Source organism: Lolium rigidum, chromosome 4, assembly GCF_022539505.1.
Source record: "Lolium rigidum isolate FL_2022 chromosome 4, APGP_CSIRO_Lrig_0.1, whole genome shotgun sequence".
In the NCBI taxonomy this organism is placed as follows: Eukaryota; Viridiplantae; Streptophyta; class Magnoliopsida; order Poales; family Poaceae; genus Lolium; species Lolium rigidum.
The window spans coordinates 146,387,412-146,396,076 of NC_061511.1; positions in this window are offsets into that span (position 1 = coordinate 146,387,412).

Sequence of the window (8,665 nt, forward strand, 5' to 3'; positions counted from 1 at the left end):
AAAAATATATACTACTACGGTGTACTACTACTATGATTAGACGAAATGGGTCTAAGCTTGGAGTCGTCTCATTGTGACTTTAGTGTATGTACTGAGTCGTATGAGTAGACGTTCTAAACTATGTACTACTACGTCGCAACTTTTCCTGTTTTTTCACTCCCCAACTACTCAGCCCTAACGGTGCACAGGAGACATATTAAGTATTGTGTACTGTATATGAATTTCGTATTATGAACGCTCATACTGAATACAGTTCGTCAATCATCATCTGCACAAGATTTATTAGGAAAGAAGCGCAGGCGACGCATTATTGTTGGCTGGCTGCACAAAATTGACGGATCTGTGGACGAGCGACTTATTAGACTTCGGTGACAGTGCACGAAAAAACACGTATACCATGTGCCCCAAACTTGAAAGAACATTGGTGCCCTAAAAAGGTAATCTAGGCACCGAGTTGGGGCATCGGTGCTTCTAGGTGATCCGATTTCTGAAAAAAAAATTGAGACCCAAATTTCCTGACCGAAAATGGCACAAGGTGCTCTCGGATGATAACCGTCTGAACTCTTGCTTATTCGATTTTCTCTCCGGTGGGTTGGATGAGTAAACTGTAGGTGAAGTCGTAGAATCAAATTTTGCTACCAATATACTCTTCACCTATCCTCCGGACCGGCCGGAGACATGTTGTATTATCGAATGTGTATAATGTATGTTGTGTGCATTATGAGTTAATGAAATTTTGTTCCTTATATTTATTTATCAAACATTTCTTTATGTCTGTAATAATTAGGCTGATTATTTCTTCCCTCAATCTTCCAAAATGGTTGTTCACCAGATGAACTTGAAAGCGCGGATCTCACACGCCTCATGGTGCGCATGTTCCCGAGATCGCTACACATGGTCTGTCATAGAGGCTCTGCATGAGCGTAGCTGCTCAAGTTCTCCACTCCGACATGACCCCTGCCGTACCTGCTCAAGTTCTCCACTCCGATGTGACCCCTGCCTGCCCGAGCGGAGAGGAAACATTTATGGCCCGTTCTACAGATTAACCTCCGTTCACTTTTTCTGGGAAGTTAAATTCATGTGCCGACTGTTGATAGTAAATATATCTAAATGTGTGGACTGTGGACTGTAAATAGTAATTTTTTATAAAAAATGGAAAATCTTCATGTTAGTTTGATTTTTATAAAAATACAAGCATCATTTTCATTGGAACCGGATGTACTAGAATAGTAGTAAAATATGTTTCATAATATAAACCTCTTAACAAAGCTAGTGCTCCCATTATAGCTTATCCAGCATAAGTGTGAGGGACAAACATTTCTTCCAATATTCCCCCTCGAAGCATTAGCTCTGTTTATAAATAGATGTCTAAGATTTATCTGTAATTGGATGTATTTAGATAATATTTTGTATAAAGATACATCTATATTTGAGAACCTCTTGAGCTATACCTCTGAGTCTTTCCACGTGTTGACTTGTCGCCCGTCACACTTGAGGGAGATGTTGAAGTGTAAGTGGATTGCCTAGCCCTTTCCATCAGTTCAGACTTTCGGTTTGACTTGACAGCATCTATGGTAACAAATCTAGACAAGTTTGATTATTTTTTTAGAATTGAGAGCATCCGTTTAAATTATTTATCATGTTTACGAGACGCGGCCAACATTCGGTAATTGTTCGAACTTCAAAAAGTAATGAAAGAGAAAGACATAAATAATGAACTAACTATTGGAATGTTTGGCATAATTAAGAGAATTAAATTAAGTAGTACTTCCTCCGTCTCGGTTTAACAGGCACGCACACAATTTAAGACAAACTTTGACCATTAATTTTAGTCAACAAAATATATATTTTATGTCTACAAAATCTATATCATTAGATTCGTATGCAAGAAAGCTTTCCAATGATATAATTTGTATGACATATATTTTATATTTTATTGACCAAATAATGGTTAAAACAATTTCTTAAACTGTGTGTGTGCCTGTTAAATCGAGACGGAGGAAGTACTACAAGATAAGACAGCAATGGCGAGCATGGTGCCTCCCTGTATCTCTCCTTCCTGTCCCTCGCGCAAGCAAATATATTTTGTCTGACTGGCACGGCATTGTTTTGAAAACACAACACAGAAGCTTGGCTGTGCAAATTAATTGATGGTACTACAGCTTGATGGCGTGCTACGATAGACCGAGGCGGCGCCTACGTATCTACTACTGCAGTCTGCTCGGATCAGAACCGACAACAAAAATTAATAAAGAGACCCTTCTCTCTTTTATCCCCTCGAGCGGACGAGTCGTTTGATCTAGTAGCAGACGGTGGCAACTGGCATCAAAATAAGTTAAATATAGAGGTGCGCAGCTCGGATGACTAGTACGTACTGTAGATAGGAGTGAGCTTACACCGGTGGAGAAATTTTCTTCTGCGGTCAAATTTCTTACAGTACTAGCGGATGGTTGCAGCGAGGCAGGTTGGAGGCCCACCGGTCAAAATCACCCAAAAAGGCGAAGCATGTCTCCCATTTCACATGTGAGAGCAAGTCCAGCAGGCTCGATCATATCCCCTTAACAATGTACAGTACCTCCACTATATTTTAACAATGTTGAGCCCACATGTCAGATTTTTTGCGGGGGAGGCTGAGCAAGTGCAGCAGGGCCCCTACTATTTCTCCCCTATAGTCTTCATGTAGGGGAATCGCCAGAAAAGATTTTTTCCCTACAATTTGTTCATTTCAAGCAGCTCCACAAAAACCACTCTCCTAAGTCATACTCAATTATATTTTCCAACATAGATCCCACATGTCTTTACACAACCCATAGTACATGTCGTAAGCTCTAAGCATCTCTCCTAAGCACAAGCCCAACAGAACTATCCCTAAGCACAAGCCCAAAAGAGTTTTACCGATCTAAGAATCTCTCATAAGCACAAGCCCTCTTAACGAAATGCATGTTTCTGCTAAAAACCTCACCAGTGTGGGCCTGCTGGTAGGTGAGTATATATGGAAGCGAGACTAGTGTTCACAATGGCATTATAGTAAATACTACTTTATATAGCACCGCAACCATCAGCAAAGCATTTTACACTCTACCCGTCTGAACAGTCGCAGTGGCACTCATCCAGTCATCTCTTCCGCTATTGTTCCGCTAGCTCTTGTACGTGGTGGCGGCGATGGAGAGAAGGCGTTAGACGCGGCGGAGGTCGACCCTACGGCGGTGTCACCGACTATCCGCCGACTCAAAGGTAACATAACCTCTTGCTACCGTTGTGGAGCTGAAGGAGATTTTTTTTAGCTAGTGTAGTACTCTTTCTTTTGAGACAGAGCTGGGGTAGTATAGATCTCTCTGTCTGACCTATGTTGTCAAGAGGTAGCAGTTGTATGCATTTGACTTGTTTGCATATACTGTGTTGTACGAAATTCCTTAAAATAATTATCTGTTGTATTTTAAATCAGGTCTCTATTTCGTTTACACTTCACGAAACCAAGGGCAAATGGACGAGCCTTCGCCACACTGTCCTCCTGATGTATAGGAACTTCATCATGTGGCTTCGATGTACTTGGCAATGGCTTCATCGTGCGGATGAAACAAGATCTACTCCTTCTATCTTTCCAGAAGTTACTGGGTGAAGATGGAACATATTAGAACTAGAAGTTATTGCTTCCTCAAATAGATCCTGCCTCATAGTATGTCAACAAATATAATAATGGATGGATAAGAGAACTGTTAGATTTCGGTGACACCGCACGAAAAATCCAGACCTTACATTAGGGATTCCAGCCGGTGTGTCGAGAATGGAATTGTTTCTCCATCGTCTTCTTGCGATTCTGAATATTCTCCATCGTCTTCTTACGACACAGATACATCATGTATGGCTCTATTATTTTATCTAGACAAATCTAAGACAAATGTGTATATTCTCTATGTGGTGTGCAGGTATGTATTATGTATCTAAACACTATATTTAGCACATTCAAATTTAGACACATCAAAGACAAATGTGTATATTCTCTGTGTGGTGGGCAGGTCTGTATTATGAATGAAGTCGGTATTTCAGCAGTAGTCCTCTTGTGATACTCCTACTTTGCACTTATGTAGAGTATTTTTCTATCTGGTGAGCAACTCTATATTTCATTTAGGAAGCCTCCTCTCTCTCTCGTACCCGGCTCGATATTCTCCGTCAGAACCTTGTGTTAGACAATTGTTGATAGCTCTGTTTTACTATCTTCAAGATCGTACAGCGGCTGTAATGGTTTTGCGTGTCAAGTGCATCTGTGTGTTTAACTATTTGCACACGCAAGTAGAGTGAGTACTCCTATGACTTGACTCGTCGTTTTAATACAGGTCACATCGTTATGTGAATAGTGACACTAGACGTCGTATCAACTCCCAGGCAACTAATGATTTTTTCTAGCTCGGGTTGAGTGCAAACATTTTTTTAAAAATCAAAAATTATAAATGTATAGGCAATATCGTAATCTACCCATGTGTCTGGCCATGTCGAGGAAATTGCACAAACCACTCACTTTTGTTGTCCCTGTTGCACAAACTACGCACTTTCCACGTCTTTTGCAGAAAACACCAACTATACATGTAATTGGTTGCACAGAGGTCCAAATCTGAGATTAGGCTAGTTAACAGCAAATCTTGTTACAAAACTGCGCAAATAGAAGTAGATCAAACGAAGAACAAGAACATAGATTTTTACGTGGAAAACCCAAACGGGAAAAAACGACGGAACACACGGCGGCGTATCACTATAATTGGAGGAGTATTACAATACACGAGAGAGGACATACCCTGTATGTGTTATCAATGTTGTATCTCTCTCTAATCTATTGTATGACTACCTTGGACTATATATATGGGAAAATAACTCTCTTTCTTGGTGGACACAAAATAGAGTTGTATTATGCTACGTCGAGCACGTTTAGAATGTTGTGGCACCCGAGTATCATAAACTAGATTTTTTCAAGAATTTTTATAAGTTTGAAAATTTTCAAATAAACAAAACAATATAAATCGAGCTGTATGATGGCTGGAGGCAGTGATAAGTTCAAGATGGCAAGTACTTGATGACTTTAAATTATGTCAAACTTTTCTAGATTACTTATGTCATATTGTTTCAAATACTATTTTTTCAGAACATTTTGAAAAGTTTGAACCCAAGTTTTGGCCATATCCCACAAAAAGTGATAAATATTTAAAGTATTTCAAACTTTCCTAGATTTGTTAGTTTATATTGTTCCAATCATTGAAATTTTCATAATTTGTAAGGTTTTTATAAATAATAGTTGATGACACGTGGCTGTCAGATTTGCGGTTAACAAGTCTAATCCTTGATTTGGACCTCCGTGCAACCAACTACATGTAAAGTTGGTGTTTTCTACAAAAGACGTGAAAAGTGAGTGATTTGTGCAATATAGACAGCAGTAGTGAGTGGTTGGTGCAATTTCCTCGGCCATGTCCCTTTGTGTGGCGGTGTTGCCGGTGTGTAGGTAGCCCAACTTGAACCCTTTAAGTCGAAGAGTGAGGTGGACCCGCCTGTCTGAAATGTCCCCAAATTTTGCATTCATATTGGCGGGATAGCTGAAATTTGAACCAGCGGTGATGTCCCATCTATCCCTGACTCGGGCAATTGTAACATCTCAACCGCGTCTGAGGTCAAGGATATTGTAGTACTTTTAACCCAAGGGCACCATAACCCGAACCCAGCCGAAATGAACATGGTTTTCCCCATTTCAACAAACCCTAGATCCGCCTCTGCCTCTGCCTCCGCCTCCGCCTCCGTCTCCGACTCCGGCCACATCCACCACCGTCCTTAGCCTATTTCTCCATCCCTTTATTCTTACAGATCCATGCCGCTTCGGTCACATTGTGGCCCTCCATTCATCCCCGCCCCTGCCTCCCGCCCACCGGTGTCGTTCACGCCCGTCTCGGTCAGCATTGGTGCGGAGCAACGGCATAGAAATGGGTATACTCTACTTTTACGCCTAGTTAGCTCGACTGTTTCTTGATCTGCCCGATTGTATGGTCGATCTTGCTAGTTGGCGGTTCATTTTTTTGTTTTTATAGATCTCAGAAGAAGATAGTTGGTTAGTCTAGAAGAAACTCACTGTAAGAGGTTTTAGGTGTTTATAAAGTAGACTAGATACAAACTAAAGTGAGTGAACACCTACACAGTACTAAAATAGACTAGATACAAACTAAAGTGGGTGAACTAAAGAAAGTGCTTCAACATCTTATATTTCCAAAAGGAGGGAGTAGTTGGTTATTTTAAAGGATCTGTCGGGTGCACCTTGATTTCGTTGGTTCTAATTTCTTACATTTCTGTCTCTGCATCATTTTTTCCCTCTATTCATCGCTCACGTACATCATAATACACGCGTATTTTATGTCGCTATTATCCCATTTGGATGTAGAGGAAGGAAGGTTGAAATAAGGCTTCCTGGTTGTAACTCGTTTAAGTTCTACTCTTCCAAGCCAAGTTCCTATGGAAAAGTCTAGTAAAAGGGGAGGCTTAGTTTCCTAGTTCTTTATGTGCACGTTTAGTAGGTAACTTCCTCCCTCTAACACAGGTAATGATGATACAGGACCATGACCTTTCAGATATTGAATTCCACAATGCGGCAGTAGTGATGTTTGTTGTATTTAGTAAGTTGCTTCCAGGAGTACCACTTCAATGTTCTAAACGTTTGTTCTTTTATGTTGATCCGGACGGTGAAGGTGATTGTTCTGTTGAAAGGGGAGAAAACAATTCAAACGGACTCAAAAGGTTGCCCCTGCCTATGTGTGCCAAACTTCCAGTTTTCAATCCAAAAGGGAAGACAAGGCTCGAGCATGCCGTCATAGCATCAAAGTTTGCAAGAGAACACAACAATGCACTCCGGAATCATGTGCCTGTGTGGTCACATTAGATTAAAAACAAAGGAGACACTATGTCAAAATGCCCCCGAAAGAAAGGGATTTTTGACAAGCCTGCAGAGCACTGCAGTGATCCTCATGCTAAGGTCAGTTCCATTCTACCATCTATGTATAAGATATGCGCAAATAACCAGAAAATATGTTCCAAGGATGAGTTATGAAGATACTGCATCGTGTTATTATGCAGTGCACATCCTAAAAAATTGGTTAGTCTAGACGTTTGTTTAGTTAATCAGAACAATGCGAATTTAACCAAGTATGATGGCTATCTAGTTTTATTTTTGATCAATGCATATGTTGGATGCTTCAACTATAATAACACTAATTGCATTTCCATCCATGTTGTTGACATTGCCAATTTCATGTGGAAATTTTTAACTTGTATGCTGGACAACTGCTGGTACATTAAAGTAAGTAGGTAGCTGTTTGTATGAGCCTTTGTGCACATTATACCTTTATACCAGATCCACGTACCTGTAAGCTAGTCTCATGTATGTCTGTGATTTCAGGGAAAAGAGTACAATTCTACGGATGCCACTTCTTTTGAATTATTGAAGGAGTGTCACATCACCCAGAAAAATGGCTTCTCCACCACTGTACATGATGCACTAGTAAGGCAGGTTTCAACGAGTCCTTTCTAACGAGAATATATGATCTTCCTGCATCTAATAACCTTGTTTTCTCTGGGCAAACCAAGGCTAAAATGAAAGAACAGCTCTGTGTACCTATGGTATCTAGAGGACCTAAGAGTGAGGCCAAGGCATTATCCACTGCAGTAATAATGAGTGACCTTGCTTCAGATCTGGCGATAGAGAAGAGGGCCAGCGCGGAACTCCTGGATGTTGTTAACTCACAGCATGATCAAATGGATGAGCTGGTCAACATTGTACAAGAAGGCGAAAAGCAACAAGCTGACATGGAAGCAAGGATTGAGAAGTTGGGCGAGATAATACTAATCAAAGATAGAAAGTTTGGCCCAGATAATGTCATGCCTGACGTCGAACGGTTGAAATGTTATTTTTCCTCTCCTTGGTCTTGCTAGTTGTACTTTTATTCTGATGGTCCACAATGTCTGAGATTTTATTATGGGCATGTAATTCTTCTTGAGGACTTACAAATCTGTAATATTTTTTATTTGAGGATATCGAATCTGTAATAATTAATAATAGCTGACGTTTTGAATCCTAACCTATAATACCTGACGTTTTGAATCCTAACCACGTCAGCTATTATAATTAATAACAACTGACATTGTTAGGTTTCAAAATTAACTAACGTGGTTAATGTTGGTAGTTTTTAAGCTACTGGGCCTTACAGCTAAATGGGCTGCAAAAAGCCTATCGAGATTCTGTATTATTTGTGCTTACCATGCAACTGTAGGATAACGTAGCATAGAAAACAAAAAATTTCCTACCGCGAGAACGCAATCCAAGCCAAGATGCAATCTAGAAGATGGGAGCAACGAGGAGATGATCGAGACTCACCCTTGAAGATTTCCAAAGCCTACAAGATGAGGCTCTTGTTGCTGCGGTAGACGATCACTTGCCGCTTGCAAAAGCGCGTAGAAGGTCTTGATCACGGCGCCACGAACGGGCAGCACCTCTGTACTCGGTCACACGTTCGGTGTTGATGAAGACGACGTCCTTCTCCCCGTTCCAGCGGGCAGCGGAAGTAGTAGCTCCTCCTTGAATCCGGCAACACGACGGCGTGGTGGCGGTGGCGATGGAGAACTCCGGCGGAGCTTCGCTAAG